This window comes from Lethenteron reissneri, unplaced genomic scaffold, assembly GCF_015708825.2.
Source record: "Lethenteron reissneri isolate LAM-NWPU_2019-01 unplaced genomic scaffold, ASM1570882v1 scaffold_1405, whole genome shotgun sequence".
NCBI lineage: Eukaryota > Metazoa > Chordata > Hyperoartia > Petromyzontiformes > Petromyzontidae > Lethenteron > Lethenteron reissneri.
Genome location: NW_026891119.1, coordinates 120,133 through 147,554, shown reverse-complemented (window position 1 = coordinate 147,554; position 27,422 = coordinate 120,133). Strand labels below are relative to the sequence as shown.

At 49.1% G+C, this 27,422-nt stretch overlaps 1 long non-coding RNA gene and 1 other non-coding gene across 2 annotated transcripts; both read left to right on the top strand.

Annotated features, from left to right (window-relative positions):
- The first annotated feature begins 8,261 nt into the window (after positions 1 to 8,261).
- On the top strand, positions 8,262 to 21,665 carry LOC133362214 (uncharacterized). The gene is made up of 3 exons (XR_009757472.1): positions 8,262 to 8,372; positions 8,532 to 8,654; positions 21,381 to 21,665. It is a non-coding gene; the product is annotated as an uncharacterized LOC133362214 (long non-coding RNA).
- Positions 21,666 to 21,879: 214 nt separating this feature from the next.
- On the top strand, positions 21,880 to 21,952 carry TRNAR-CCU (transfer RNA arginine (anticodon CCU)). The gene has a single exon. It is a non-coding gene; the product is annotated as a tRNA-Arg (tRNA).
- The last annotated feature ends 5,470 nt before the right edge of the window (positions 21,953 to 27,422 follow it).

Here is a 27,422-nt window from a genome sequence, read left to right as displayed (position 1 = left end):
TGGCATGTGATGTCGATCTGAATGTCACTTCTATTTCTATACAGGCAGTCCTCTACTTACGATGGAGATGTGTTACAACGACCCTATCATCGTAAGTCGAAAATATCATAAGTCGAAGATGGCCTCTAGCCTAGCCAGGAGTCTTACAGGGTGGTGGTAATCTAGCAAAACAGAGCAAATTACAGTAGCGTACTGTATTAACTATATCCTGTGTGTGTTTATTAATTACAAGACTGTATTGCACAGTAACATTTAAAGTAAAAAAAAACAAGGTAAATTCTTAACCTACCTATATGAACTGCAAATTAATATGAAGTTTGTTCAGGAAACAATCCTATCTGCTCGAAAAATAAACTTTTAGCATGCATTGAACGTATCGTATCGTGGTAACATTGAAATGAAATCGCTAAAGCTACGTATCATAGTGTAGTGTATAGTATAGTGTATAGCGTAGTGTATAGTAATAGTGTAGTGTAGAGTTTAGTGTAGTGTGTAGTGTAGTGTATAGCGTAGTGTATAGTAATAGTGTAGTGTATAGTGTAGTGTATATTAGTGTGTAGTAGTAAATAAAATCGCTCAAGCTACGTATCATAATGTAGTGTATAATGTAGTGTATAGCGTAGTGTATAGTAATAGGGTAGTGTGTAGTGTATAGTGTAGTGTATAGCGTAGTGTATAGTAATAGTGTAGTGTATAGTTTAGTGTGTAGTGTATAGTGTAGTGCAGGGGTCGGGAACCTTTTTGACTGGGAGAGCCATAAAAGCCCAATTTTTCTTAATATATTTCATTGAGAGCCATATAGTATTTTAAACGTATAATAAATTAAATATGTCTTACTTTTAATGCGACTTCTGGTCACGGGACCCGTGACCCGAGAAATTTTATCTTCAAAACTAATTTCTGTTACTTTAAAATGACACAGTATTATTAAGCAATATCACAAGTATTTTAAAATCAGTTCCAAACTCATTTTATTTTTATTTTATTATTATTTTTTTCAACTCAAATTTGTCTGGGAGCCATATGCCGTCACCGGAAGAGCCATATATGGCTCGCGAGCCATAGGTTGCCGACCGCTGGTGTAGTGTATAGTAGTGTATAGTAATAGTGTATAGTAATAGTGTAGTGTATAGTGTAGTGTATAGTAATAGTGTAGTGTATAGTGTAGTGTGTAGTGTAGTGTATATTAGTGTGTAGCAGTAAATAAAATCGCTAAAGCTACGTATCATAAATGCATTCACCGTGGCCAATTACAGCCAACGTTAGTTGAGCGTGGACAATTAGACCCAAGCCGAAACATAACATTTACAAAAGAATGTTTCCAAATATTTATGTTTTATTTTTTATGATAGAATATAGTGTTGTCATCAGTAAGACGTAAGTATACCAAGTTTGCAGTCGATGCCACATTGGGAAGTGGGTTAAAATTGACTTTCAAGATTTGAGGATACAACAACGACAACAACAACGTGTAAAATTGGAATCATGGAGAGTATTCTATATGAACAAATCGCTCTACCTACAGCATGTACCGCTATAAACCTTGTTCATGTGTAGTAGTACCCCAGTGATTACCATGAACATCGGGTCATTTGTATGGGCTAAGGGTAAAAGTAGGCTCATTGTTTTTCTTACTCTTAGGTTTTTTTCCGTAAAGACACGTTGGTTAAATAATAATAATAAAATAATAATACGTGAAAATAAGTCGATGTATTTTTATTTTATTTTATTATAATTTTTTTATTTTTTTACCAACGTGACTTTACCGAAACAACCCGCTAAGAGTATGAACCCTTGCAGTCACGAAAACTTCAAATCTAGAATCGCTGCTTTCCCTTTAACCTCCACCTTGCCGAGGCCTACACGCACACACTCACCCCCCACTCGCTCGCTCACTCACCCACACAGCAGGAGGATGAGGTGGAGGTGGTGGTGATGAGAGGCTTGCCTGGTGAGGTGTCAGTCCCAGCACCACAGGAATGGTGGAGCAGCAGTAGCCCAGCAAGAACCCAGCCAGCACCCAGCAGCTTGACTGCAGCAGCGTCTGTGTCCAGGGCTCCGTGTAGACTCAGCCCTGGTGACTCAACACGCCCCTTGCCAAAGGCTGGCTCGACTCTGGCGAATGGTCGATGGTTTCCACTGAGCTGTGTGGATTTAAGCTTCACAATCATGGAATGCATTGCTCAATACTCACGTCTAAAGTCAACATCGTGTAGGGTAGACTCTGTCTACTGCTGGATGAGGAGGAGGGGTACAGGGGGGTGCAGGGGGGGCAGTGTTGAATCTATGGGCAGTGTTGAGTCTATGGGCAGTGCTGAGTCTATGGTGCAGTGCTGAGTATATGGTGCAGTGTTGAGTCTATGGGCAGTGTTGAGTCTATGGGGCAGTGCTGAGTCTATGGGCAGTGTTGAGTATATGGGGCAGTGCTGAGTCTATGGGCAGTGTTGAGTCTATGGGCAGTGTTGAGACTATGGGCAGTGCTGAGTCTATGGGCAGTGTTGAGTCTATGGTGCAGTGTTGAGTCTATGGGCAGTGTTGAGTCTATGGGCAGTGTTGAGTCTATGGTGCAGTGTTGAGTCTATGGGTAGTGTTGAGTCTATGGTGCAGTGCTGAGTCTATGGGGCAGTGCTGAGTCTATGGTGCAGTGTTGAGTCTATGGTGCAGTGTTGAGTCTATGGTGCAGTGCTGAGTCTATGGGGCAGTGCTGAGTCTATGGGCAGTGTTGAGTCTATGGGGAGTGTTGAGTCTATGGGCAGTGTTGAGTCTATGGTGCAGTGTTGAGTCTATGGTGTAGTGTTGAGTCTATGGTGCAGTGTTGAGTCTATGGGGAGTGTTGAGTCTATTGGGCAGTGAGTCTATGGGCAGTGTTGAGTCTATGGGCAGTGCTAGTCTATGGGCAGTGTTGAGTCTATGGTGCAGTGTTGAGTCTATGGGGAGTGTTGAGTCTATGGGGAGTGCTGAGTCTATGGGCAGTGTTGAGTCTATGGGTAGTGTTGAGTCTATGGGCAGTGCTGAGTCTATGGGCAGTGCTGAGTCTATGGGCAGTGTTGAGTCTATGGTGCAGTGTTGAGTCTATGGGTAGTGTTGAGTCTATGGGCAGTGTTGAGTCTATGGGCAGTGCTGAGTCTATGGTGCAGTGTTGAGTCTATAGGCAGTGTTGAGTCTATGGACAGTGTTGAGTCTATGGTGCAGTGTTGAGTCTATGGACAGTGTTGAGTCTATGGTGCAGTGTTGAGTCTATGGTGCAGTGTTGAGTCTATGGGCAGTGTTGAGTCTATGGGCAGTGTTGAGTCTATGGGCAGTGTTGAGTCTATCGGCAGTGTTGAGTCTATGGGCAGTCTTGAGTCTATGAGGAGTGCTGAGTCTATGGGCAGTGTTGAGTCTATGGGTAGTGTTGAGTCTATGGGCAGTGCTGAGTCTATGGGCAGTGCTGAGTCTATGGTGCAGTGTTGAGTCTATGGTGCAGTGCTGAGTCTATGGGCAGTGCTGAGTCTATGGGCAGTGCTGAGTCTATGGGCAGTGTTGAGTCTATGGTGCAGTGTTGAGTCTATGGGTAGTGTTGAGTCTATGGGCAGTGTTGAGTCTATGGGCAGTGCTGAGTCTATGGTGCAGTGTTGAGTCTATGGGCAGTGTTGAGTCTATGGACAGTGTTGAGTCTATGGTGCAGTGTTGAGTCTATGGTGCAGTGTTGAGTCTATGGTGCAGTGTTGAGTCTATGGGCAGTGTTGAGTCTATGGGCAGTGTTGAGTCTATGGGCAGTGTTGAGTCTATCGGCAGTGTTGAGTCTATGGGCAGTCTTGAGTCTATGGGCAGTGTTGAGTCTATGGTGCAGTGTTGAGTCTGTGGGCAGTGTTGAGTCTGTGGGCAGTGTTGAGTCTGTGGGCAGTGTTGAGTCTATGGGAAGTGTTGAGTCTATGGTACAGTGTTGAGTCTGTGGTGCAGTGTTGAGTCTGTGGTGCAGTGTTGAGTCTGTGGGCAGTGTTGAGTCTGTGGGCAGTGTTGAAACTGTCGGGGTCGCTGGCCCCCGAGATCCCTCCCTCGATAATGCTAACGGCCGGGCTAACATCGTTACTCGCCCCCCCGCTGCTAGGCGAACCGCTGCTGGGTTCCTCACCCATGGGGTGTGAGCCGTCGCTCGAGGATTCCTCCCCAGCGCGGGTCCGCGTCGTAGGCATGGTTAGATACCGAGTAGTATTATGCCCCCTTTACGCTACCACGATACCTCCCTTTCCTAATCGCGCACCTGCAACCCACACGGAGCGAACGTACGCACACCCACACACGCAGCTCCGTGCACTCCAACTCAACCCTGACTACTCACGTTATGATCGCGCACCTGTATCATACACGGAGTGAACGCACGCGCACACACGCAGCTCCACACGCGACACCCACTCTCGCGCCGCTCTGTGCAGCGCTCCCACGAGGCGAGCCGCAGCACCACCCGCGTTCACACTGCTCACGAGATCACACGAGGCCACGATTCGCTATTAATGATTTATTATTTGCTACCTGGAACTGGTTGTGGAGTCAGTATGGGTCGACGAGGCTGGCCTATTCTACCACCCCTCTATTTATCGGCTATGATCCTAATTCACCTTGCTACTCACAGTTAGGTGCTCACGGCGGTCCGTTGATCCCTGTGCCAGCAGCGTACCTCGATGCGTCGCACGGACGTCCGGGTCGCTGGACTGGAGAGCGTCCTGTCGCCTGGCGCTGGAGTGAGTCCCGATCTCTCCTTTGCACCCCGTTTTTATCCTCCCTACATCAAAGGGATGCGGCTCTGAGCGGGATGGCGGCCCTCAGCTGTTCCTTAACAATGGGCTCGCGCCCGCGAGCACGTGCACGGCGGTTCCGGGCGCCTTTGATATGCTAATCAATGTGCGGCGTGCGCGGCGTAAATTCTAATTAATCCCTTTCTCACGCAGGCCTTTATTATTGCAGATTATGCGGCGGCGTCCATCACAAAGGCTCGCCGTGGGAATCTGTGTACGGGCCCCCCGCGTGCCTCCCCTCTCCCGATCTATTCATACTTTCAGCCACCGCTGCCACCAGATGTAAAGTAGGAGCCGACACCAGATTGCAGGGGTCTCGTCCTTTATTCCTTTCCTTCCATCCACACCTGTCCCCAGCCGTCCCAATCTCGTTTCCCGCCAAAGGCCCCTTCTTCCCGCCCGTTCTCTCCTTATATCTCTTCGATCACCCCTCCCACTAACCCATCTATTGGTGGGAATCCTTCCCCTGACACCCCTACACTAATATCGGAATGAAGAGCATTCCAGAGGACCGCTGAAGTGCACCTAAAATGCGATGACCGTCCTTGTTCGATGGCTTGCCAAAATCCATTGCAAGGATGACCGGAGTTCGCTCTGATTTATGAATATTGATAACATACCAATTGTTTGGCTGTCAAGGGGGTGGCAATTGCCTTCACCCCCCCCCCCCTTGTCCCACCGTCCTTCCTTCCTGATCTGGCACCAATTGTCAGACAGCTGATTGTTTACGAGCTATTCATGCATGTGGGGATGATGGCGCTGCCACGTTGTAATGGTTGGCACACTGGGCCTGCAATCCAGAGGTGACCGGTTCACCCTCACATTTCTTAATGCCCCCCACCCTCACTTCTGCCCGCCCGCAGTATAAATGGCTACACCACAGTCGGTCGATCGGCGGGTCGCGTGTGGCGGAGTAAAGTAGTGTGGCTTATGCCCATCTCCTTTCAACACGAGTCTAGTCGACGTGGCGGAGTAGGCCCCAAAAACTCTCCGTTGTAGTTCGCTCTCGCCAGCGTTGGCGCGATTCGGCACATTTCAGGGTCCGCAATCTTTGCAAAACATTTTTTCCCACTTTACCTCCTATAGACAACGAGCAAAACAAACAAAAAAACCTCGACATAAATTGTCGCGCAGCTTGTGACCGTCGCCAATTCGTGCTCGCTTCCTTGACGCTCCCAGGCTGGGCGTACCGCTTCCGCGTGGCGGCGCTGAACGCGCACGGCGAGAGCCCCTGGAGCGTCCCCTCCACGCCGTTCTATCTCTCGGGCTCCCCCGGGGGGGCGTCCGCCTCCCAGCGAATGCTCGCCGCCCCCCACATCTCCGCCACGAAGGCCGTGAGCGACACGTCCATTCGCATCACCTGGACCGTACGTAACTATTTCAACGATCGATGACGACGATGACGACGATGATGCCGGAGAGCGCGGTAGTACTTGGTCGTAACAACCGTCTCGTGTCAGTGGTTTGCGGCAGGTTCACATCCCTGTCTGGGAAAGACGGTGAAATGAGTGCCTCATTCGTGGGATGCCAGTTGTCATGTGCAATGACTGGCACCCACCATAGGAATGTTTAAATCCAACCAAGATGTGCTGGTTCACCAGAAATGCCCCAAGCTCATCAGAGCAGCGTGGAGTCAAGTCAAAGGTGTGCGGCTGCGCAGTCACTTGCTCTCGCCTCCGCTGTGTTTGGTCTCCTCTTTCACGCCGACCAGATGTCTCGGAAGAGTGTTGGAGTACGCACACTTTACCCCCACCACTTGGTACTTGCTGATCGTCTAACTGTGGGGTTCCCTGTTTAAACTGCTGGGAGGACAGAAGCAGGTTGGAGGAATTTTAGAAACTTGCTCGATTTGTTTCTAACTGCCGTTCCGGGAGATGGAGCAATAATTCTCAAGTAGAATGTTGTGTGTGTGTGTTGAACGTCTTTCGCACCGTACGTAGCCAACCGTGATAATCGGAGGTGCGATTCATGATGATGAGAGTGGTGCGAGGATGATTGAAAAACTGGTAGTAATGGTGGTGATTATGGCGATGGTGATGACGGTCACAATGCCGACGACGACGACGAGGATGATCACGCTGATGGTCGTGACCCCCCCCCCCCCCCGCGCGCTCGTCGTGCGCAGTTTGCGTCTGCCGCAGCTCCGGCGCAGCCCGTGCAGAAGGTGACCGTCTACTACCGCCCCACCGACTGCGACAACGAAGAAGACTACCACAAGAAGATCCTGCACGGTGAGCGCCTCGGCGGCATCCGGCACGAGCCACCGCCGTCACATCGGCTTAGAGCTCTGCGGGATGTTTAGAGTTTGAGGGACGTCACGTGTGAGCGGCCCTCGCGCTGTGCAAGTTGTACGCAGGTGAACACCGTTCCAGCTACAGACGCAGCCTTCCTCGGTTTAGTGGCCTCAGGTTCGACGCAAATTCGCAGTAAAAAAACAGCGCACAAATGCGCGCCGCTCGTAAGCAGTCAGAAGGTGCGGCTTCCCCGTCTTGCCGTGCACGCGTGTCATGTGACCGCCGCTGTCAGCTTTGTCGAGGCTGCCACCTCAAGAGAGCTTAACGTGGTGGGGCCGTACAGTTGTTTAGATCGCCAACTCGAATGTGAAATGTGGCCGTCCCATTTTGTTGGCATGGGTTTTCTCATAATTTCTAGAAAGCGTTGTAAAGAGAGCACATGCATTAGTATAACGGTCTGAGTTGTATGACGTGTGCATTGTGGGTACTTGCCACAGTCATTTGAGAAATGACTGTAATGTCTTTCAGATTTCTGTTTGTGTATGTTGTCCGAGCTTGCACTGTGGGGAGCGGTGGTGCAGCGGTTAGCGCGCTGCACGATGAACCCAGCGATACGGGTTCAATTTCTGCTCACGGCCAACACCAGTGACAATTATCTGAACCGGTCCTGGGCCTCCCCGAGGTCAACTCGGCCTCAAATGAGTACCTGGTGCGGTGTGTAAATATCGCCACTGGGGAGAAAAAGGCGGTTGGGAGTGGTGCTGGCCACCCACCCCCTCGTGTGCCGTGCCGGCCTTCATAGATGCTACTCGCTAGCAGCACTTGCCCCTACAATCTGTTAAGGCCATTTTGGGGATCTTTGTCTTTATGTCTTTGTCTAGCTTGCACTAGAATTCAGATTCATTTCTTTAACCAGGTTAGAGCTCAAGAGACCAAGCATAGACCCATTTGCAATATAAAGTACAGCAACGAAGCACGTGCAAATCAGAGCAAACGAAACACGTCTACAGAAGACGTAGCGAATACTGCACGAACATAATTCACTGTTCAAGAGAACAAGTCCCCTGTAACTTTCATTCCGAAACAAAGACTAAACCAAACTTAACATTTTATCAGGTAAGGCCCATTGAGCTACATAGCTCAACGAAGTGGCCAGCGACCTGACCTCAAATGATGGCTCAACGAAGTGGTTTATCATGTGGACATTTACAGCAGCCAAATACTCTAAATGCATGTTTCCAAATGTCGAGGGGAAAAACCCGAGGACCTGGAGAATGATCCACGCAACCATGGGGAGAACATGCAAACTCCAAATATGTCGGCGTCAGGGTCGGGATCGAACTCACGACCTCCTCTATACCAGGTGAGGTCGCTAGCATCTCGCCATCGAGATGCTCATAGTACAATCACGTTACAGGAGCGTGAAGATATGTCATGCCGTAGCTGATTGACACGTGGCGTGCCGCGTGAGTCACGCGTCACGCGTTGGTCGAATTGATCCACGTTCGCCGTTTCACCCCAGGGAGCAGAGACTGGCACGTGCTGAGCGGACTTCAGCCGAAGACGTCGTACGACATCAAGATCCAGTGGTTTAGCACGGCGGGAGAGAGCGCGTTCAGCAACGTCATGATCTGCGAGACGAGAGGTGGGCGAGTGCGGTGTCCGTCGTGTTGTCTTCTCATCAGGGATGGACCTCATTTTAGTCTAAGTCAACATAGTGGAGGCCAAAGTCAGTTTCTGACCAGCAATAGAATCAGACCCGAGTCACTGAGATTGTAATGTACGGTATTGCATTTACTATCGGGCATTCAATGATCCCCTTCCTGGCAATTCTATGAAATGTTCACAATTTGGGGGTCACGGTTTCTGTAAAACAGTGTTGTTATTTTGGTAAATGTATCACTTCTAGTGGTTGCAGAGTTTACGATGAGCCAATTAAATACAACATATACGAATTTAAAAGAATCAAAGCTCTCACACGCAATTTGATCATTGTATCATGATTGTGAGAATCAATTTAAATCGAATCCATGCATCGTTACACGTCTGTGAAACATCACACAAACCTTGGTCTCAAGGACAGCGGCAACATGCGCTTATCACCTCTCCACACACATGCAAACACCAGACACAAAAAAGCATGCCCATTCACACACCAATCACCAACAAACTAATCTCATCGTCTGTTTGTTTAGCAAAGAACCGTCCCCTGGCCAAAAAGAAAAACGCAAACCACATGGTGGCTGCTTCCTAACGTGGCCGCAATGCTCGTGCACGGGGGGAGGGGGGGGGTACGACAGGCGCAGGGGGGGGGGGGGTGATCGAATGTCTCGTGGCAGCGCTAACGCCGCCGCCGCCGGCTCTGGCTACAAGAGACACACACACGCACAGAGTCATCGGTAATGGCGCAAAGGTACAATGCACGGGGCCATAAGCGACTGGAGTTGAGTCCGGCTCTCTCGCTGCACTGCGGAGGGGTGAGGCAGTGTTCATTTCTCTTCGAGGCCATTATTGCCATCCAGCAGTGGATATTCTACGATAATATGCTACGGGCTCGGTTTCTATACATGGCAGCCACTAGTGGAGTCTCACAAATTGGTATGGAGTGTATTGACCCTCGATGGATGATGGACGGAGTTAAGGACCCAGCCCCGCTCCCCCGAGGCAAGCACTCTGCCGCAGTGGCATCTGGCTGGATAACAGATAACTTTGACAGCAAACACGCTCATGGTGCTGATGCTGGTCAAGATCAAGATCAAAATATGCCATCGTGGCCAAAGCAACAATGGTACCAGGCCTAACCAGAGCTTTCTACCCTCCGCCAGATGCTCGTAACCATCGTGACGACAGATGAAGATGATGATCAATAATGTCATTTCTGTATTATATTATCACCATCACTACCATGAACATAATAATCGCCACCACCTTTGGCGCCATCACTTAGATCCAGAATTTAGACCATATTCAGCCAACACAATGGGCAGATATCTTGTTGTGATGCTGGATCATGAGAGAGATAGTCCCGCCAAGATTTCACCCGCAGCGGAGATGTCTAAAAGGAATATTTCTTGGCAAGCACACAATGTGCCTGCTGGCAATGTGTACGAGTCCAAAAAATGGTCAATGCAACGCATTGTTTTAATTAATATAGAGCTTTATGAAGGCTGCCACATTTTTGGGGCATTACGAACAGGGCATCAGTGTTCCAAGGAGGCATATTTTTAAAGCAACAAAAAAAAAACGCTTGAAGAGGAAGCTGCGAGCTTTTCCTGCACCGCTGTTTCACCGCGCATGAGCCACGCTAAGCTACACCGGTGCCATGGCAGGTAACCGCCACGCTCTCCCTACGTTTGTTTTCAAAGCTGAGCATATTCGCACACGTAATAACAACAAAAACACGCATTCGTCAACAGCACCATAGCCTGAAAAAGAAAAAGGGCTATGACGGGCGATGTTTGGGGCATTTGCCCTCCTTCACAGCACACATAGCGGACCAGAGAGGTGGAGTGCATAAGAGTTGGAGACATCGCTTCATACGACATGCTTTGGGTTGTATATATCGCCTATACACTTGATTTTAAATGTTGACGGCCACAGTGTTATTGACAAATGTGTTGCGTTGTTTGCTATTTGTGCTTTGGGCGCCACTGCCGATGCACTATGAACAAACAATCTGCTCTATTTGTGCACGTGCAGTTTGATGGCTCAAGCCAATACACTGTCAGGGCCAAAAGTGTTTTAATTTTTTTGCTAGACGTTATATACATGTTCTCTCCCGGGCTACACGGCATTATTTAAGTACATTAATGAACGAGCCAAAACTTATTTTTATTTTTAACCTTGGTCATCACGAGTGAGCTCACTCAAGCAGCATTTGCATTACACGTGGCCTCCGTGTTTAAAGGACAGGCATATTGTGACTGGCAACTGACAGAGACCAGGGAATTACCCCGTAGAGCCCTGAGACAAAGACATTCTCTATTCTACCAACGTCTGTACATAAATCAACCATTGGATGCACTTAGGCACAACTCGATAATCTTCTCAGTCAGGTCGGTATGTTTTCCCAGATAAATTAACGTAGAAATGATTAAAATGCAAAGTTTTTATACATGACACTTACATGTATTGTTCACGATCATGTAAAATATTTCCCATTATTTAAATGTATCATTGCTAATGCGGTGTATCCGTCAAGTTGAGAGTCTTTTTTGTATCTCACTTTCCTTTTCGTTTAATTCCCCCAACGCTTTTCTACATCTGTGTAGTAAGTATATATGGAGGCTTGACGACAGGATCGGAGGCACACTTATTTATTACACCAACACATTTATTACAGGTCACTTGGCTACAGGGATTCTCGACAGCTAACCCCTCTAACCTATACCAATTCCTCCACTACGGGACTAGGGGAGGCTATCTGTCCCAGCTTGGTTAAGCTGGGATCCCGGCTCCCTGAGTCACCAGACCAGCTTCGTCTGGGCTCTCGGGGCCACGCCACCGGCTTGCCCTGGTCGGCCCTTATAAGGACAGCGAGCCAGGGGAGCTCTGGGGCCTACACTAGCTGGTCTTCCGTCTTCTCTGGTTAAAGCTGAGTCCCGACCTCGAGCCCTCGAGCTCATCACCTTTTATAGGACTCGCCCCCGAGGGGGGGCCCGTGGGGGATACACATGCGGACGTCGGTGCGAGCGCCACCCTTGTGTACGGCCGTAACCCCGCCCCTTGTGTTTGTTGGCCATCCGTGGCCATGCATAATCACACCTCAACATTCGTAGCCATGCGCAATTACACCTCTACATCACCCCCCCTGTACAGCTCGCAGCCATCCCTGGCTGCAAAAAAAAATCAGAATAAAGGTGCATCCCTCACGAAAACCCCGTGTGTGTGCCTCGCGTAATTTTTAACAAGAACAAGAGAACCTTAACAAGAACAACAACAGGAAGAGAGAGAGAGAGAAAAAAAAATAACCCGACGCACCCCCCCCGAATAAATACCCCAAAACCAACATATATACACACACTCCGGACGCCACCCCTCCCATTGTCCGCAAGGCCCCCCAACGGCCGACCTCACAATAGTCTGCGCGTTTTGGCGCGCGTTCTCGCGGCGGGCCCGTCACAAGGGCCCGTCCTGGCACGCTCAGTGACGGTTGTTGACGGTCCGGGTGCAAGAGAGTCAGGCGTCGCTGCCGAGTGACCCCCGACCCCTCCGGGAGGGGTTGGTGGGTGTGGACCCGTCACTCCTGTTGCGCCTGGGGACGGAACAGTTGATGTCGGGTTAGGCGAGTGCAGCGACGTCGGGGAGTCGGCGGAACCCTCACACGTTTGGCCATGCATGTGTGTGTGTGAACCACGGGGCGGCGCGATGAATGGTTTCAACCTTGAGGGGTGCACATACCACCGGCGCCTCCCCCATTTGACGCGAACACATTGCGGCCGCAAGACCTGTACGACCTCCACTGGCCCCCGCCACGGCCGTACCAATTTTGACGAGGTTGCCAGCGGCACCTGGGGACAGTGCAACCACGCCCTGTCCCCTGGTTTCCATTTGACCACCTGCACCCGCCCCAACCGAAGCCTCTCGTTCGCCTTCTGGCGGAGTTCAGAATTTTGCACGGCCGCTTCCCGCGCCTCAGACAATTGAGCGATGTTAAATTTAACGTGTTCGGACAAATTAGACTTCGCCTGGGGCGCCGAGAGCTTCAGCTGGGTCGCCACAGGGGGGTTAACTTCGCGCCCATACATTAAAAAGAAAGGGGAAAATCCGGTGGCCGCATGGGGAGCCATTCTGTAGGCTTGCAACACACCGGCTATGCGGAGGTCCCAATCCGTCTGGGATACCGACACCTGCTGGGACAGCATGGACGTGATGGTCCGATGCAGCCGTTCCACCATCCCGTCAGTTTGTGGGTGATACGGAGAGGTCCGAACCTTCTCCGTACCCAAGAGGTCGCACACCTCACGTAGGAGTTTACCAGAAAAATTCCTACCCTGGTCAGTAAGCAGCCGTTCCGGAGCACCCTTGTCGAGGACATAGCCCTGGACAAAGGCCTCCGCGATGGCTGCTGCCGACTGGTTCGCCAGGGGCCAGGCCATAGGCCATCTCGTGAAGTATTCAACCCCCGTTAGTAAATACCTATTGCCCCTGGGTGTAGCGGGAAATGGGCCAAGTATGTCCAGAGCGACGAGCTCGTTAACCCGGGAAACTTTTATGGACTGCAGCGGAGGGTTGGACCCCCTAGCAGGTGGCTTCCTCTGCGCGCATTGCGTGCATGACCCCAGGAGATCCCCCACGTCCTTTTCCATGCCCGGCCAGAAGAAATCTAGCTGGAGCGTGGCAAAGGTCTTGTGAACCCCCAAGTGCAGAAGCCGCTCATGAACAGCCCATACCACCTTACCCCTTAAAGCAGCAGGCACCACGAGCCGCTGGCGCCGGGTTTTACCATCCCAGTGCATTAAAAGTCCCTGGAACAACCCCCACGAGTCAACGTTTTCCACCCCCTGGCCAACCCCCCCGGCGCGACGGCGCAGAGCGAGGAGGGAGGTGTCCTCCATTTGGAGGCGACCCCATTCCGCGACCGACAACCCCAGCAACGAATCCCTCCCTTCTTGCTCGATAGGACCCGAAACCGAAGGCGCATCGGCAGCGGCCACGAGGACCGAATCGGTGGTGACGTTCGGAGACCTACAACGCCCCGAACCCAAGAGGCACGCGCACTCCGAAGTGGGTGGCAATCGCGACAGGGCGTCAGCGTTCGTGTGGCGGAGACCCTTACGATATGTGGTGACAAAGTCATAGTCTTGGAGAATCTCCAACCATCGAGACAACTGGCCCGATGGTTGTTGAACCCGCAGGGCGTATTGTAGGGCCGCATGATCTGTACGGACGGTGAACCGCCGACCGTACAGATACGGGCGGTACTGCTGAATGAAATAAACAATCGCCAATAATTCCCGCCGGGTAACGCAATACCGCTGTTCGGCTGGAGACAGTACCCGACTACCGTAAGCCACCACATGCTCTACGCCCCCAATGAGCTGGGACAGCACGCCCCCGATGCCCGTGTTACTTGCATCTGTATCGAGCAAGAAGGGTTGTGAGAAATCGGGGTAATTCAACGGCGGAGCCCCCACCAGGGCATTCCGGAGGGCGCGAAAAGAAGCCTCCTCCTCCGGCCCCCAATGAAACCTGACTCCCTTGGACGTCAAGGCATGCAATGGTTTCGCAATCGTAGCGAAGTCAGTCACAAATCGCCGATAATACGACGCGAACCCAATGAAACTCCTGACCTCTCCCACAGAGGTGGGAGTCGGCCAGGAGCTGACGCATTCCGTTTTGGCGGGATCAGTGGATATCCCCGAGCGCCCAACAATGTGACCCAAATATCGCACCGATTCGCGGAGTAAATGGCACTTCTGTGGTTTAAATTTCAAATTGGCAGCCCGCATTTTGAGAAAAACAGCACGCAACCTCTGGAGGTGTTCCTCGAAGGATTTGCTAAAGACGATGACATCGTCTAAGTAAATCAAACACGAATCCCATTGCAAACCTGCCAAGACCAATTCCATTAACCGCTGAAAAGTTGCCGGCGCAGAATGTAAACCCATCGGCAAGCGGTTAAATTGGAAGAGACCTTGCGGTGTACGAAAAGCAGTCTTAGGTTTTGATTCGTCATCCAGAGGAAGCTGCCAGAATCCTGATAGCAAATCGAGGGTGGAAAAGAATCGCGCACCGGCCAAGGCGTCGTGCGACTCATCCATCCGAGGAAGCGGGTACGCATCTGCCACAGAGATTTTGTTGAGACGCCGAAAGTCGACACAAAATCTCAGTGAGCCGTCATGTTTTTTCACCAAAACGATCGGCGCGCCCCACGGGCTGTTGGAAGGGGAAATGATATCGGCGGCTAGCATGTCATCAACAGCCGATTTGACATGATCCTTTTCGGCGGGACTCAACCGAAAGGGATTTTGGCGGATTGGCGCGCTGTCACCCGTGTCAATATGGTGTCGCAGCAATTTAGTACAACCAATATCAAATTTGTGTTGACTAAAAACGTCAGCAAATTCGCTCAGGAGAACTCGCAGCTGCGCGCGCTGCGAGTCGGACAGGTCCACTGAACCCGCGCAAAGCGCATCCAGCCATCCGTCATCACAGTCCGAATGCGGTCGCGACGGAGGATCGGTGGATACCTGACCCACGAGTGGTTCCTCATAGGGTACCGGCGTTGCGTGTGCAAGCACGGTCCCTTGAGGAACCACGGCCGTTCGCGATCCCACATTAAGGACTGCAATGAAGGGGTCCCCATCCCCTCTCACCATGGTCTGAGCCGCGAGCAAATCGGGTCCATTTACCCCGGCCCGAGATGGTCCCAACAAGACCCCCCGATCCGCAACCCCTTCATTAAACGGCCGACGCAACCTAAGAGGGACGAGCATCTGAGCCCCCGGAGGTACGCGCACAGTTTTTGTCACGAGCGCCTGCACGGTAGCAAACGCCCGGCGCTCCGTGGTGGGGAAAGACAAAAATGTAACGCGTCGGCCCGATGGGAGCTCAATGCACCCCTGGTCAATCAGGATACGGATGGGCATTTTGGCCAAGAAATCCGTCCCCAACAGGCACGGAACCGCGAGTGAGGAGGAAACCAAAACAGGCCCGGATAATTTAATGTCTCCAATGCAGATAGTGGCGCGGATTTGCCCAATAATGCCCAGCGAGCCCCCGTTAGCAGCATAGCATGGCACGTCAACAGGGAGCAAGGGACGACTTTGAACGGGAAGGATGTTATAAATCAAATCAGATATAATGGTCGCCGATGCCCCTGTGTCAATTAAAATCCGCACCTCTACCCCATCAATATGACCGACCACAACCGATGATCCCGCCGACGCAGCAACGACACGATGGGCGAGCTCCGACCACTGACCCGGTTGGAGCGCTCGCCGCATTATAGAACAATCGCGCGCGACGGACGGGGAATTTGGAGCCCTGTTTGGTTGAGCGCGTGAGTGTGTGTCGGATGTGTGCGTGGGCCAAACGTGTGAGGTGCCGCGACTCGCCGTATTTCTCTGCTGGAGTTTGGGAGGAGACGGCGTGGCGTCCTGACGAGGTGTCGCCCCGCGCTGACGGGGAGCCCGGCATCCTGACGCAACGTGGCCTTGCAGGCCACAGTTGTAGCAGCGTGTGAGCGCCCCCGATGTCCTGGGCTGCTCCTGGCGGCTCGGTCCATTCCGAGCCTGTGGTGCCGCCGCTCTCCATTCCCCTCGCCGCTCCACCCCACAGACCTCCTCCGATGGGAGGGTGGTAGCCGCCATGGCATGGCTGGCCGCCCCCTTTGCCGCCTTTCGACGCAGGGACCGCAAGCCCCCGTGGATGTGGCGCGCGACCAGCAGGGACGACATCTCCGCGTCGTCCTGAGCCAGGACGTTGACGTCCAGCTCGTCAGCGAGTAGCAGCAGCTTCTCAGCCACCATGGCATCCACTCCTTCCTCGTCCATCCTTGGGAAAGCAGCCTTCGCCAGAGCCAGGAGGGCCGTCCGGAAGGCCAGGGGTGACTCGTTGGCGCCCCGACTCCGATCGTGGAACAGCTGCCTGCAGTCCGAAGGCGGCCCATAGACGGCTGACAGCAGCTGCAACGCCAGGTGTAGAGTGGCGCGCTTTTCCCTCGGCGCCGAGGTGAGGGTAGCCAGGGCGTCGTTGTCCAGCATCGCTGGCAGCGCGCGTAGGGCCTCGGCGTCCGACCAGTTCGCCATCTCTTGATGAGCGATGAACCGCCTCTTGAAGCCGCCCCAGTCTCCGTCAGCGCCGACAAATTCTTTAAGAGGCGGCAGACGCTGTTGTAAGGCGGCGTCCGTGGCCGCAGAACGCTCTCCGTCGCTCCCCGCCGATGATACAGTGTGGGCGGGCCGTGCCCATGGCATCGCCGGTCGCTCCGATGTTGACGCGCCGGCCGGCGTTGATGATGTCACGGCTTGTGCTTGGCGCTCAGCAGACACGTGACGCGGGCCGGCCCCGCCCTCCGCTCGTACTGTAGATATGGCGGGAAATTTGACCGCGAGCCGCGTCGGGGTGGCGGGAAACGTCGCCCCGCGCCGGCTGCCGTCGTCGACCCGCGCTGCTCCTCCAGCCCCCAGCCGCGTGATCTCCTCCAACGCGGCGGCCGCGGCGTAGAGCAGGTCCGCCAGGCGGGAGTGGGCCAGCCGGAGTCCTTCGGCCGACGCATCCCCCTCCTCCTGTCGTAGCGGCGCGGGCGTACTCGGCCCCGGCTGCTCCGATTCGACCCCGGCCATCTCTGGTGGTGATTCGGCCGCGGCGTCTTCCATCTCCGACTCCCTGGTACGTGTCGTCCCTCGTGTGTCCATCGTTGGACGTTTACTTCTGACCCCAGATGTAGTAAGTATATATGGAGGCTTGACGACAGGATCGGAGGCACACTTATTTATTACACCAACACATTTATTACAGGTCACTTGGCTACAGGGATTCTCGACAGCTAACCCCTCTAACCTATACCAATTCCTCCACTACGGGACTAGGGGAGGCTATCTGTCCCAGCTTGGTTAAGCTGGGATCCCGGCTCCCTGAGTCACCAGACCAGCTTCGTCTGGGCTCTCGGGGCCACGCCACCGGCTTGCCCTGGTCGGCCCTTATAAGGACAGCGAGCCAGGGGAGCTCTGGGGCCTACACTAGCTGGTCTTCCGTCTTCTCTGGTTAAAGCTGAGTCCCGACCTCGAGCCCTCGAGCTCATCACCTTTTATAGGACTCGCCCCCGAGGGGGGGCCCGTGGGGGATACACATGCGGACGTCGGTGCGAGTGCCACCCTTGTGTACGGCCGTAACCCCGCCCCTTGTGTTTGTTGGCCATCCGTGGCCATGCATAATCACACCTCAACATTCGTAGCCATGCGCAATTACACCTCTACATCTGCATTGGCAGTGGTGCACGACAACAAATAATGCAAACTACAACACATTCCTCCGTCACACTGCGCAAAGGACACAGCATAACGTACAATAAGTGATATTTCTAACAATTGCGATTAACCTTCCTCATAGCAAATATAAAAACATTTTTACCAATAGATCTGACTGTTTTTTATACAAATAAACCATAATTTTCTTTCGAAAAAAACCATCCATTGCTGCATAAGCACACGAGTGCCATTTATCCCACGATGGGCCACAGCACTGGCTGCAATGGGAATTCGTGAGGGTTAGGAGACGATTGCCAATTCCCCAAATCACAAGTGCAAAGTGAAATGTTGCAGCATTCAAATTAGCACTCCTATTAAGTCATTTTCACAAGACAAAAAGCACCAGCGTGCTACTAAACACACTCGCATACACGGAGAAAATGACCTCACGATGCCGTTGTTTTTGGGAATTGTCGATATCGAGCTGTGATTGCAACCGTTAGCGGTGGGTTGCGAATCCACTGAACGTTGTAATTGTGGTCAAGAAGCGTTTTACAGCTGGTACGATCACTGGTATGCCTCTGGACATTACAGTTCCTGACACTGGTAAGCAGATGGAAATGTAATTCTCGACAGAGGCATTAAGCTCACAGCTTTCACCAGATTACCCCGGCTCTTTTACACCTCCTCAATCCCATTTCTAACGTCTGTTGGAATTCTATTGGGAATTTGTCTCGGAATTCCACCACAAAACTCTCACACATCGAGGACAATAGAAATGCATCCTCAATTCCGGAAACCGGAATCGAAAATGTGTTGTGTCTCCTCAACGAGTGGCTCTTTCTCTCAAACGTCATTGGGCATCTATAGAGAGTTTGCTTGTTTGTAGGAATTAATCTTCAAATTCCTAATGGAATTTGTTTTGCTGTTATTGGTTGATCTGATAACTGAAGGGCACGCAATACGAGTTAAAATAAACAAGACAGGATTGACGTGGCATATGGAGATCTTCATCCAGCAGTGTATATACCATAACTGATGATGATGTGGTAGTTACATATGAATATGAATACGTTGGGAGGATCAGTGGTGCCGTGGTTAGTGCACTAAGCTATCAATTCAGACCCAAAAGTAAAATTTCTAACCAGAGAGAACATCAGTGCTCTTTAATATCTGAAATCCTTTTTGGCTTCGTCTTAACCTTTGCCAACCCAGCACCGTTAAATATGGTCAGGCGACCCTCAAAACCAACAAGGCGAGGAGAGGCCGTCATTCAGCGGTAGATTGTTCAAGGGCTTGAATTTCTGACTTATTATTTAAACATGATGATTATACTGGTTAACGTTGCTTTCTCAAAGAAATGTTCCATTATTGATTACCCATGAGAAAGAATCAGTGATGATTGCAAATTCACGTCAGAATCAACGAAAAAGAAAATGAACGCACGTTTAAAACACATCCCGTGTGCATGGACGTGTGTGTCAGCGCAATTGCGCTACGACATTAGTGTCCTGGATTTGATTTGCAGCCATGGTAAACATCAACGGCGAGTGACTTTTGATGATGTCCTGGGCTTCCCTTAGGTTAACTCAGCCCTACATAAATACCTGCTGCGGTGTATAAACACCCGCAGGTGTTTTAGAAGCAAGCCACGTGCTCCCCGTGCAGGTGAACGCAACGCACGTGCGCTGGTGGACACACACATTTTGCTTGGGCGCACTCGTACACGTGCGCGTGTGCACTTCAACACATGGGGGGGGGGGTGGTATGTACATGCCTGGGAAAGCTCGCTCACCCGCGCATGACGGGCCATACACATGGCACACCTGCACATACTTGCCGCGCTCATAGAGGGGAGCACCCAAAGGGGGATATAGGAAACACACGCACAGTGATGCACACACAGAAATCAATGATTCCTCCCCCCCCCCTGCCCTTGAACCTTGGAGACTTGGAGACTTTATCATGAGCAAGAACTCGCCACGGCCAGCTTTGCACACGAGAGAGCGGTTCGGCCCACACCACATTGTCGGTTGCCTATTTACCTTTGTTGATATAATACGTCCTGTACCAGATACTCACTTTTGGCCGAGTAAACCTAGCTGTGACCCGGGACAGATGTGTATGGTGGGGAATTGAACAATTTTTGGTGGGATTGTAGCGCTGCACAGTGCTCGGACATCTGCAGCACAGCTCCCAGCATACACGCAGACAAACCGACGCACACAGAACCTTGTTTAGCCATTTGTCAAGCCAAGTGTTCACAGTGCGTTGTGAGCGCCCTGTTAAGGTCGGCACAGCTACACGAAGCTCGTGTAGCCAGCATCACACCACGCCGCCACTGCCTTTGTCTCTCATCACTTATACTGATATACTGCCGTAGATAATCATTATTTTGGCTGAATTCACCTAAAGGAAACCTAAGCCTATTTCGAATACCGATTTCCCATGGGCAGAAATCATATTGGGTGGCTTAGATCAGAGAGCAATACATGTGCAATTTGACTAACTTTCCTCTGATTGGGTGTCGGGTGTAATAGGTGATCGCTAACGGCACATGGCCATACACATGGGCAAAAAAACAAGTATGCACTTGGATTGTGGAACGTTGCCATATCTCTTCAAAGGTACTCTGTGAGAGTGGGCCATCGAACAGGTTTCATGTGGAAATGTTTAAGAAGAGTACCTCGCGTTAATAAAACGTAAATGTTAAGAGCCCATTATAGGTCGAACTTGTGTGTGCAGTTAACAATTGATTGGCATGTCAACTAGATAGTTTGTTTTAATGTATGTGCTTATTAATGATGTGTAACGCTATGTAATTCTTTCTGGGTGCAATTATTTTCCAGGCACAAATATAACACGTGGCAATTACTGTTCACTTATATACTCACAAATGTACGTTTTTTGCCTGAAACATATTTCCTTTAAATATATCAATATACAAATTACCTTGTAGACTATCAGGGCAAGTGCTGTTTGCAAGATCAATGAAGCCTTGTTGTGTGGCCAGCAACAAAGTGCACTGGTTTTGTTTTGTTATTCACCTGAGTACTCGTGTTGTCCTCACCGTACCGAGTACTAATTTTTTCCCCGAGTCAACCTCGGGCAGGTTCAGTTGCGTTGGGCCCTGTGGCCAAAGAACGGGATCCTATAAAACGAGGCTCGTGAACTCAAATGCACGAGCCGTCATGTCCACCACTCCCCTTTGCAATTGTATTGATACACACGCCAATAAACACACGGCCCAATGGGTAAGTCGTAGCCGGTTGTCTTTGTCAGGTACGTGTTTAAATAACGAATGCCGCGAAGAACGGTAACCTAATATTTAGTCTCAAATGTATCGCCTGTCATACAACTGACGCATTTGCAAGTGTCCCGCACATGTCTGCCCGACTCTAATTATACGGGCTTTTCTCTTTCTCTCCCTCCCTCTTCTTTTCCTTTACTTCCTACAGCTCGCAACGCAGCAAGAATGTGCGCAGCATGGAAGGTTTTGGCGAACGATCAACCTGGAAGCAATTATTGGGCCTGAAAAAAACACAGCGCAATTATTTAACAAGGCCACAATCAAAACCTTTCACCCAGCATGTGTCATCCGAGTAAACTTTGGGTTACTGTTGAGAGCATTTAAGAACGTCAACTGTGACTGCAATTTAACTTTTTTTTAAATCCTTTATATTAAGTTCACTTGCTTACGACCGTGCAAATCTTTCGGTCGTTTTTTAACCCACTTCCCGTGATCCAATCGAGCTGATATTTTGCACACAGACTCGTTGTGCGTGACAATTTATTTTCGTGAAATTTTTTTTCCAAAATTTCCCACCTTTTAGGAAAAAAAACAATTATCAACATGAATTAAACAGAGGGGATGAAAGGGGAAAAACATATATTTTTTTATTGTGAGTTTATTTACGAAGTCTGTACATAAGCCAGGTTTTCATCATGCTACATGTAGCCCCAGTGGCCTAATGGATAAGGCACTGGCCTCCTAAGCCAGGGATTGTGGGTTCGAGTCCCAACTGGGGTTGCTGAGAAAAAGTTGTTCATTTTGTAGACGTCAAGTTTATGAATCTGACGATGAGAAGCGAAGGGTGGTACTGTGCCGATCGAAAAGAGTTTGAAATCCGTGTACTTTGGTGACAGGAATCAACACTGATAAAGCAGAGGGGACGAAAGGGGGAAATACATATCCATTTTAAAATCCTTTATATTAAGTTCACTTGCTTACGACCGTGCAAATCTTTCGGTCGTTTTTAACCCACTTCCTGTGATCCAATCGAGCTGACATTTTGCACACAGACTCGTTGTGCGTGACAAAGTATTTTCGTGGAAAAAAAATTTCCAAAATTTTCCACTTTGTAGGAAAAAAAAATTTCACTAACACAATCATATATTTTTCCTAAACACAGAAAATTATTCTGGATGTGTGTCAACACACTATAAAAATGAAACTCTTACTCAAGAAAAACAAATGAATAAAAAAATAAAACCGATGCCACACATATACAGGATTTATAGTGAAAAACTTTGTTTTTACGGGTTAATTTTTTTAAAGCCCTATTCTTCTTCCCTGTCGGCTTTCATTTGTCATTCACAATCAGAGTTTGTGGTGTAAAGTTTTGGCAACCCTTAGCTCTGGATCGTATTTTGCTGGGAGGCACAAAATGGGGACCTTATCCTCATATTTCAGTGTGCGTGTACACAGGCTTTAATGTGCAGGTGCCGAGTATTGTTTGAACATTCTCAGCGCTTATTTCCGATCTATTTTCAGGGGGTGTCAGCCGTGGTTGTCCTGCACCGAGATTCGACTGTCATAGGAATGTGGAATTTCCAACACAGGCACATGACTATAAAAACACGAGTTGAGCGTCTAAATGCTAATATGCACAGTAAATAACTTGTATATATAATTAAGCTTCTATTCATTATGCAACATCACTGGAGCAGAATCTATTATGAATGTATGCTGTTTATGTGTATGTACATATAACGATATGGAAATGCATTTAAAATACATCGTCAATGTCTTCGTACGCTCATTGTAAAATAAGATGGACAGACGCAATCTCTGATGACCGAACCTGTTCATTTTTTCAGGATCTACGTTGAGAAAAGTAAAACTTGGTGTAGTTGGAATCTGAATGTAATTCACTGTTCCCACCTTTGTAAATTGCTGATGCCTGAAATGAGAAATGTGTACGCATGCTCCTCCAGAACTTTGGGGGCAAGCCTTCGGCGTTCAAAGTTGTCGCTGCGCCATTGTTTGTGGCAACTCCTAACCGTGCAGCCTTCACGATGATGGGACAATTGAACTCGGCTGAAGACGAGAGATGCATTATTGCATCCACCCGCTACTCGGCCCGTGGCATTTCCAGCACCACGCTCACTCGTCGTGGTTCAAATGTGTAATAAAGGACTCTGTCAGGCGATGTAGGTCTCCGTTCGTCCTTCATTGGGTTCTTGTCTCACACCCCGCGGCGTCCTCGGTCGGACCCGCGCCTCTTCTGCCGTGCACCCCGCGCACGCTCCGTGTGCCCCGTACACTCCACAGCCACACTGCTGCTCCGTGTGCCCCGCGCGCTCCGCTAGCCCCTCGCGCTCCGCTAGCCCCTCGCGCTCCGCTAGCCGCGGCTACCCCACGCACACCGCTGGCCGACGGTGCCGTGGCCTCCACCACGTGGCAAATGGCGCCGCCACCACTGCCCAGCGTGGCTTCCCCCTATTTCCACTCTCTTCCAACTCCCGATCTCTTCCGGCTCTCTCCCTATATCCTCCCCATCACGTGACCCTGACTCCTCCTTCCCGTACTGCCCCCGTCTCCGCCCCCCGTTCACCCCGACTCCCATTGGAGCCGAGGTGAGCAGTGGCTCCTCCCACACGCTCCGTCGACCAGGCTCCGCCCCCCAATACTCCGGCCCGTGTGAGTGGCGTGGAGGCAGCACCCACCCTGTTCTTGCTCGCATTACACTAGTACAGCACTAACTGGTTGCTGTGTGTTGGAGCAGTGGCGGCTCCTGCAACATCTCTCAGGGGGGGCAAATGTCTGGATGATTGATAAGGATAAGGTCCACCCATGCAATGGATACATTAACAGCTTAAGCATGTAAAGGCAACTTCACTACTTTAATATTAATGAAAAATAAAGTGACTCTTACAATACATCTCCTTGTTTGTTTCTACACTCACTATTATTACACTGCTTACATCACATTACTCGCTTAATACACTGCTTACTTATACTGAAATTTTGCTCTTCTCTCTTTCAAAGTAGCAAAGTGATCAATTACTCTCTCATTGAAAGCAGGCATGTTCCTGACTAGTTCCCTCTCCATGGAAAGCATAGCCATTGCATTCAGACGTTCCTGTCCCATTACATTTCTCAGGAATGTCTTGATTCTCTTTAAGGTTGAGAAACACCTCTCAGCTTCAGTAATTGTCATGGGAGTGGTTATGAGGATGTTCAACAGAGCAACAGTCTCTGGAAAAGTATCCTGGAGGTTGTACTTCAGCAAAACCTGGTACAGCGCCAGTGCACCACAGCAGCCCTTGAATTCTGGACTCTCATAAATGAGAGACAGTTCAGTCTTCAGCTTCGCCTTATTTAACATAGGGTATGCCCTGACAGTGATGTTCAAAGCCTCAACAGGGAATGTATGGCCATGCTGTTGAAACATCTCTCCTTGTAGCAGCGTGGCACTTACAAGGTGGTCGGTAAAGGAGAAACTTTCTTTGGTGTGGACCAAGATTGTGTCGCAGACCTGACAAAATAAATACATTTATTTTAGTTATAACATAAATTATGTATTATAATATAAATATGGAGATACAAGGTTTCCATCCCGACAGCAACAATGTATCAAGAAGAATCCATATTTTATATCTCAATATTTTTTTCAAAAATTAATGCTATTGGTCACCCTTTACATCTGTCAATGTGTTTTACAAATATGTAGCCAATGAAAATCATTAAAAGAGCTTGGAAATTATTTTGGGGAAAAAACAGGTTTTCTTTCGTTTCCTGAAAAGTAACAGTTTTGGACATACAAGGCTTCCGTCCGACAGCGATGATTTGTGTGTGTGTGTGTTATTACGTTAATTAACATATTACCAAAATTCAAGCTCAAATGGAGTTTGACAAGGGTTTTTGACCAGTAAATGTATTTTCAATCCACTCAGTTTATTTTATTAAAGATTCCACTAGGTGGCGACAAATAATATTGTTCACTGAATCGTTGACGTGTAGGATAAAGATTGTGTTGGTGTTCGAATGGAATGTACAAATTTCAAAGTACAATGCTAGGAGTAAAAAATACTGCTACTATCCTTTCCTAAACTGATTGTAAAAATAAAGTGAGATTCTCCAACACTCGAGTATTTAAATGGTCAGCAATAAAGACCTCTTTAGACAGCCTCTGCTTGTCTTCTTCTCCCAAGTCCCTCCTAGATCGTGTTGTTCCTGTTGCTACGTGCTCCTGCTCCTGAAATGAGCTCTGGTCCCTGAACACAGATAGATCAACAGTGTTTTTATGAATAAAACATGTTTTATGAATAATCTCATGTCATTGACAATACTTATTCATGTCTTAGAAAAACAGAAGCAACACAAATAGTCTGTTTTAGATATATTTTCTGAGAATAGCTCAAAAGATATAAAAATTGCTGGCTAAACTTTGTTACAAACAAGGTAATTACAATTTCCAAAGATGCAGATGATTAAATTAGTTCCCCACTTTTAAGTGTCTAAATCTTGTTACCATATAGCATGCATTTTTAAATGACATGGTCCTATATTGAGAAGGTATGAACAATATTATATGATCTTACCTGATGGACTGCACTTTCATTGTGAAGTTCTGGAGGGCTTGTTTGATGAAGACTGCATCAAGGTTCTTCTTCTGCAGCTGCTGGTACATCACGTCAACGTGAGGCATGATTTGATGAAACAGATGCAGAAAAAACTGAAAGTCTTCATCTTGCAGCATCCTCAGGAAGCCAGATGCCTCCCTCACCGTGTTGCTATCAAATGAGCTGTCAGTCGCAATAGATCTGAAACACTCTATAAGGTCATCTAGGTTCTCGTATACAGTGTTCACGATTCTGCTATTAAAGTTCCATCTTGTGGATGAGGCTCTTGGCAGCCTTCGTGTAACAATCTCGTCGAGAATAGTAGTGCCTTTTGGTGACCGGGTAAAAAAGCTGGTAATGCCACTCAGATCAGAAAAGAATACTCTAACTGCTGGAGTTTGAGATGTAGCTTGCTGCATGATCAAATTCAGCTGGTGTGCATAGCAATGCACATAATGTGCATTTTCATAATGTTCACGCACCTTTTGCTGCACACCAGCCCGCTCTCCCCTCATCACACTTGCCCCGTCGTATGCTTGCGCGATGAGTTTAGATTTGTCATCATCAGTGAAAAGACTGTTCAGCCTCTCCAGAATCATACTGGCAATCGACTCGGCTGTTGTATTCAAGATAGGGATGAACTCATAGAAACGTTCTTGCACAGCATGGTCCGTGTTAATGTATCTGAACACAAGCACTTATTGAGTCTGTGTAGAAACGTCAGTAGTCTCATCTGCTTGAATTGCTACGAATCTAGCTGACTTCACCTCTTCCATTATATGCTCCCTGATGACTGATAGCATGCAATCCAACAGCTCATTTTGTACAGTCTTTGATGTTCCTTTAAAGACTGTGGCAGTTTTCAAGTGCTCCTCAAACACCTCGTCTCGCGATGCTACAATTAGCAATAAGCGACGATCAGTCAACTTCAACATATCAGGTCTTTATTGTTCTGCAAGTATATTCACGTTAAAACTCGTAGAAACACATGCACACTTGTGTGTTAATGCACACCGCTGTATATACAGTCGTGTTTGGATGCACACTCGAGTGTGTATGTCTACTCGTCCGTTTTTGTTTAAAGAAAAAATATGGTAGCAATTACGTACGATCAGTCATCTTTAAAAACAAATAAGGTCCTTATTAATCAGCAAGAAAACTCACGTTAATACTCGTATCGACATCTCTATTAATACGCTTGCTCAAACAGGAAAGCAACTAGGCAAATTATTTCCCAATAGGAATTCAACAATTAAAACATATTCTTAAATTCTAACACGTAAACGTCGATTTCCCCATTGACGTCCTTTTCGACTGAAGCCATTCGTCCAGAAGTCCAAGCCATCAAACACAAGAACGAACGTGCAATCCACGCACACTCTGAAACCTGTTGTTTTAAGTTATTTTATTTATTACACAATGATAACAAAAAAAAAAGAACGTGTTTAAAATATTGAGCAAAGTTGTGATCACAGTATTTCTCCAACTTTAGCTCAACAAAACCACTTAACCACGAGAGAAAAATTAGAAATTGAACCACCACACAACCACTGCGCTTCACAACACATCAACAAGTAGTCCGATAGGACTACAAAGCACCACCTTAACGTGACGAAGTCTAGAATTAACTTTAACACGCAATTAGCTGTGAG